Below are 6480 nucleotides of genomic sequence, written 5' to 3'. Positions count from 1 at the left end.
CTAGAAACGTTGGGACTGAGTTCCAGTGACTGCTTAAGTCTTCCACAAACTGGGAGACAGTGGCAGGGCAGCAATATAGCTCCAGGGCATTGTTAACTTAGTGCTCACTATAAGTTTTCCCCAGACTGGGAAACAGTGGCAGGATGAAAGTTAGTTCCAGTGCAGTGATTTAGTTCTGATACTCACTATAAATTCTCCCCACCCCAGAAAATAATAATAATAATAATAATAATAATAATAATAATAACATCAGCAGTTAACTTCTGATACTAAGTAGTAAAGGGCTAACACCAAAGAACACACCTACAAGAACTGGAAGAGGTAGTTATCTCCTAAAATGTGCAGGTATTAAAGCAAAGCCACAAGAACTGTAAAAATTCGGAGAACTATGACCTTACCAAAAGAAATCAACAAAGCTCCAGTAATGGAGCCAGAAGAAGTGAAGATCTAGGAAATGTTAAACAGACAATTCAAAATAATCCTCTTAAAATAGAGAATCACAAGAAAATATGGATAGAAAAAAAAATAAAATTTGGAAAGTGACCCAGTAACAAAATGAGATATTTGACAAAGAAAAGAAATAAGAAATGAAACAAACAAATCCTTTATTTCTAGGATTTCTCTGTTTCTAGAAACCCTAGAAATAAAGGACACAATAACTAAACTGAAAAACTCATTAGAAAGTTTTGGCCAGGCACGGTGGCTCAAGCCTGTAATCCCAGCACTTTTTGGGAGGCTGAGACGGGCAGATCACAAGATCAGAAGATCAAGACCATCCTGGCTAACATGGTGAAACCCCATCTCTACTAAAAAATACAAAAAACTAGCCGGGCAAGGTGGTGGGCGCCTGTAGTCCCAGCTACTTGGGAGGCTGAGGCAGGAGAATGGCGTAAACCCGGGAGGCGGAGCTTGCAGTGAGCTGAGATCTGGCCACTGCACTCCAGCCCGGGCGACAGAGCAAGACTCTGTCTCAAAAACAAAAAAAGAAAGTTTTAACAGCAGACTTGATTAGAGAAAAGAATTAGTAAGTTTGAAGACAGCACATATGAAATTACCTAATCAGAGGAGGAAAAAAGACAAAAGAATTTGAAAGTGTAAAGAGGAACTTTTTAAGAATTATGGCACATGATCAAGCAAACTAACCTCTGCATAGTAGGAATTCCCAAAGGAGGCAAGAGAGAAAAAAGCCTACAAGGCATATTTAACGAAACAATGGTGAAAATTTCCCAAAGATGGAGAAAGAGGACACCATTCAGATACAGAAATCTCAGAGGTCATCAATCAAATTAAACCCAAAGAGGTAATCCCTAAGGCATATCATAATCAAATTAGCAAAAAATCAGAGACAAAAAATACTCACTGCAGCAAAAGAAAAGAAAAATATTACATTAAACAAAGCACCAATACAGCTTTCACTGGATTTCACAGCAGAAATCCTATAGGCCAGGTGAGAATGAGATGCTTGAAAGTGCTGAAAGAAAAAAAATAAAAAACTGCCAACTAAGAATAATAAGTCCAGCAAAGCTATTAAAACAAGAAGAGAGATAAAGACTTTCCCAGACAAACAAAAACTGAAGAAATTTGTCAACACCAGACCTGTGTTACAAGACATGCTAAAGAGAGTTCTTCAATCTGAAAGAAATGTATGCTAACATGTAATAAGAAACAATCTGCAGGTATGAAACTCATTGGTAAAAGAAAGAAAACAGACCAATTCAGAATACACCAATAGTGAAATTAGGGTAAGTAAATGACCTATATCTTAAATATGAAGATTAAAAGACAAAACCACTAAAAAGAATAACGACAACAATTTATTAAGAGATGTGCAATGTAAAAAAAGTAAACTGAAACACGAAAAAGTCAAAATGTGGTGAGAGGATGGTATTGAAGTGTAGAGTTTGTTGTTTCTTATATTTTCTTTACAATAAAATATAAGTCACTATCAGTTTAAAATAACCTATTATAAATATAAGAGGGTTTTTGTAAGCCTCATGTTAACCATAAAGCAAAAACCTACAATATATATACTCAAAATAAATAGCATGAAATAAAAATGTACTACTAGAGGAAATCACCTAACCACAAAGGAAGAGAGTGAGAAAGGAAAAAGGGAAGAATTCACAAAACAGCAAGAAGTCAAGTAACAAAATGGCAGTAGTAAACCCTTACTATGAATAATAACTTTGAATGTAAATGGATCAAATTGTCCAACCAAAACACATAGAGTGGCAAGATTCAACTGTATGCTATCTACAAGTACCTCACTTAATCTATAAAGACATTCACAGACTAAAAGTGAAGGAATGAAAAAAGATATTTCATGCAAATAGAAACCAAAAAGGAACAGGAATAGGTTTACTGATATCAGACAAACTAGACCTGAAGCCAAGAGTCATTTTCAAAATGACAAAAAAGAAGGCTATTATTTAATGATAAAGGAGACAGTACAGCAACAATACATAACAATTGTAAATATATTTGCACCCAATACTGGAGCACACAAATACGTAAAAAAGTTAATAGACCTAAAGGGAGAGATTGACTACAATAAATAGTAGTAGGAGATTTCAACACCCCCATTATCAGTGATGACCAGATCACTCAGACAGAAAAGTAACAAAGAAACATTGGAGTTAAACTGAACTCTAGACCAAGGGAACATAACAGATATTTTATGTTATGCTATATTATATTTTATTTTATATTACAGATATTACAGAACATTCCATCCAACAGCTGCAGAATACACATTTTTCTCAACAGCACATAGAAGATTATCCAGGACAGATCATATGTTAGGTCTCAAAACAAGTCTTGACACATTTTTTAAAATTCCAAATCATATCAAGTGCATTTTTTACCACAAATATTCCAATTATTCCACCATTCTGGAATAAAACTAGAAACCAGTTTTTAAAAAAGGAACACTGGAAATTGTACAAACTCATGGAAATTAAACAACATGCTCCTGAACACTGAATGGGTCAATGAAGAAATTAAATGGAAATTTAAAATTATCTTCAGACAAATGAAAATGGAAACATGACATACTAAAACCTATGTAATATATCAAAGCAGTTCTAAGAGCAGTTCTGCAGCAATAAATGCCTACATCAAAAAAGCAGAAAGACTTCAAATAAACAACCTAAAGATCACCTCCAGGAACTAGACAAGCAAAAGCAAACCACACTCATAATTAGTAGAAGGAAAGAAATAATAAAGATGACAGTAGAGTGAAACTGAGACTAAAACAATACAAAAGATTGATGACGCAAAAATTGCATTCTTGAAATGATAAATGAAATTAACAAAACTTTAGCTAGACCAGAGAAAAGGCAGAGGACTCAAATAAATAAAATCAGAAACAAAAAAGGAGATATTACAATGGATACCACAGAAATAGAGAATCATTACAGATTATTAGGAATAACTGTATGCCAATAAATTGGGAAAACTAGAAAAAAAAAAGATTAATTCCTGGGCCCTTACAACCTACCAAGATGAAACCAGGAAGAAATAGAAAACCTGAACAGACCAAGAACAAGTAATGAGATGGAAACAGTAATAAAAAGTCTCCCATCAAAGAAAAGCCCAAGGTTCACTGTTGAATTCTACCAAACATTTAAAGAAGAATTAATATCAATTCTACACAAACTATTCAAAAATCTTGAAGAGGAAGGAATACTTCCAAACTCATTCTATAAGGCCAGCATTACCAAGATACCAAAACTAGACAAATACACAATTAAAAAAGAAAACCACAAACCAATTTCACTGATAAACATAGATGCAAAAATTCTTAACAAATTATCAGCAAACTGAATTCAACAACATATTAAAAAAGATCATTCTATCATTGTCAAGTGAGATTTATCCAAGAAATGCAATAATGGTTCAACATATGCAAATCAGTAAACTTGATACACCACACTGACAGAATCAAAAATAAAAATTGTATGATCATTTCAATAAATGCTGAAAAAGTATTTGATAAATTTCAACATTTTTCCCATGATTTAAACTCTCAACTGATTGGGTATAGAGGGAACATACTTCAAAAAAATGAAGGTGATATGTGAAAAACCCACAGCTAACATACTGAATAAGGAAAAATTGACAACCTTTCCTCTAAGATCTGGAACACAACAAGGATCCCCATTTTCACCTCTTTTTCAATAGATTACTGGAAGTTCTAGCCAGAAAAATTAGTCAAGAGAAAGAAAATAAAGGACATCTAAATTGGAAAGGAAGAAGTCAAGTTATCTTTGTTCACAGATGACATGATTCTATGTTTTGAAAACTTTATGATTCCATGAAGAAACTATAATAACTGATAAACAAATTTGGTAAAGTTGCAGGATACAAAATCAACATATAAGAATTAGTAGCACTTCTACATGCCAGTGGAAACAATCTGAAAACAATCAATAAAGTAATCCCATTTATAATAGCTACAAAAAATTGAAATAGCTAAAAATAAATTTAACTGAAGAAATGAAAGTTCTCTACAAGGAAAACTATAAAACACTGATGAAAGAAGTTAAAGAAGACTCACAAAAAATGGAGTGATATCCCATGTTCATGGATTGGAATAATTAATATTGCTAATAAGTCCATACTACCCAAAACAATCTACAGAGTCAATGCAATTGCTATCAAAAACCAATGATATTATTCACAGAAGAATAAAAAAAATTTTAAAATTTGTATGGAACCACTAAAGACCCCAAATAACCAAAGCAAACCTGAGAAAAAAAAACAAAGCTGGAGGTATTACACGACCTGATTTCAGAATATACTGCAAGGCTATAATAATAAAAACAGCAGTACTGTCATAAAAACAGACACTTAGGCCCAAAGGAACAGAATAGAGAACCCAGAAATCAATCCACATCATATTTATAACCAACTTATTTTTGACAAAGGTACCAAGAACATACTTTGGGGAAAGAACAATCTCTTCAATACATGGGAAAACTAGATATCCATATCTAGTTATCCAGAAAAATAAAACTAGATTCCTATCCTTCACATATTCCAATAGCAAATATAAAGGGATGAAAGATTTAAAAAAAAGACCTGAAACTGTGAAATTACTAAAAGAAAACAGCGAGGAATCACTTCAGAACATTGGTTTGGGCAAAGATGTTTGGGGTAAGACCTCAAAAGCACACACAGTAAAACCCAAAAATAGACAAGTGGGATTACATCAAGCTAAAAATGTTTTACATAGCAAAGAAAACAATCTACAAAGTTAAGAGACAACTTGCAGAATGGAAGAAAATATTTGCAAAGCATCCATCTGAAAAGTGATTACTAAACAGAATATATAAGGAACTTGAACAACTCAATAAGATAAAAACAAATAATTCAATTTTAAAAATGGACTAAAGATCTAAATAGACATTTCACCAAAGCAGACATACAAATGGCAAAGAGGAATATGAGAAAAGTGTTCACTACCACTAATACAAATCAAAACTACAGTGTGATATCATCTCACCCCAGTTAGAATGGCTACTATCAAAAAGACAAAAAATAACAAATGCTGGCAAAGATGTGGAGAAAGGGGAATGCTCATATACTGTGGGTGGGATAGTAAATTAGTGCTGCCTCTATGGAAAACAGTATGGAAATCTTCAAAAATTTAAAATAAATCCACCATACGATCTGCTGGGTATATATCCAAAAAAGAAAGGAAATCAGTACACCAAAGAGATATTGGAGTAAGAAGCAAAGCAAGATGGCCAAATGGAACCCTCCAGTGATTGTCCCCACTGCAGGAACACCAAATTGAACAAATATCTTTGCAAGAAAACACCTTCATAAGAAACAATAATCTGTTGAGCTTTCACAGTGCCTTGTTTTAACATGCTATCAAGGAAAGAGGAACTGAAGAGGATAGGAAAGACAGTCTTGCACTGGCTACAGTACCCACTCCCCATCACAGGAAATGCATGGAAAGAAAATCTATGTGCTTGGGGGAGGGAGAGTGAAGTGATTGTGGGATTTTGCATTGGAACTCCATGCTGCCCTATCGCAGAGGAACCTAGCACAGGGAAGAATTCTGCCATTGCCCATGGAGGGAGCATATAGAATAGCCGCAGCCAAAGTAGGATCCTCCACTCCAAAGAAGTTCCGGCTAGCTCCACCACTGACTCACTAAAGTGACCTGGAGTCCTGAATATATTTGAAAGGCAGTCAGGCCACACGGACTGCAGTCTCTAAGCAAGTCCTGGTGCTGCATTGGGCTCAAAGTCAGTGGACTTGGGGTGCAGCAACCCAGTGAAACATCAGTTGCTACAGCTAAGGGAATGCTTACATCACCCCTCCAACAACTCCAAGCAGTACAGCTCAAGTAGACTCCTTCCACTTGCAGAAAAGAGAGGGAAGATTACAGAGGACTTTGCCTTGCAACTTGGGGACCAGCTCAGCCACAATGAACTAAAGCATCAGGCAGATTCCTGAAGCCCCTGA

The sequence above is a fragment of the Piliocolobus tephrosceles genome, chromosome 1 (genome assembly GCF_002776525.5).
Source record: "Piliocolobus tephrosceles isolate RC106 chromosome 1, ASM277652v3, whole genome shotgun sequence".
Taxonomy (NCBI): Eukaryota; Metazoa; Chordata; class Mammalia; order Primates; family Cercopithecidae; genus Piliocolobus; species Piliocolobus tephrosceles.
Note: the sequence above shows the minus strand (reverse complement) of the source record.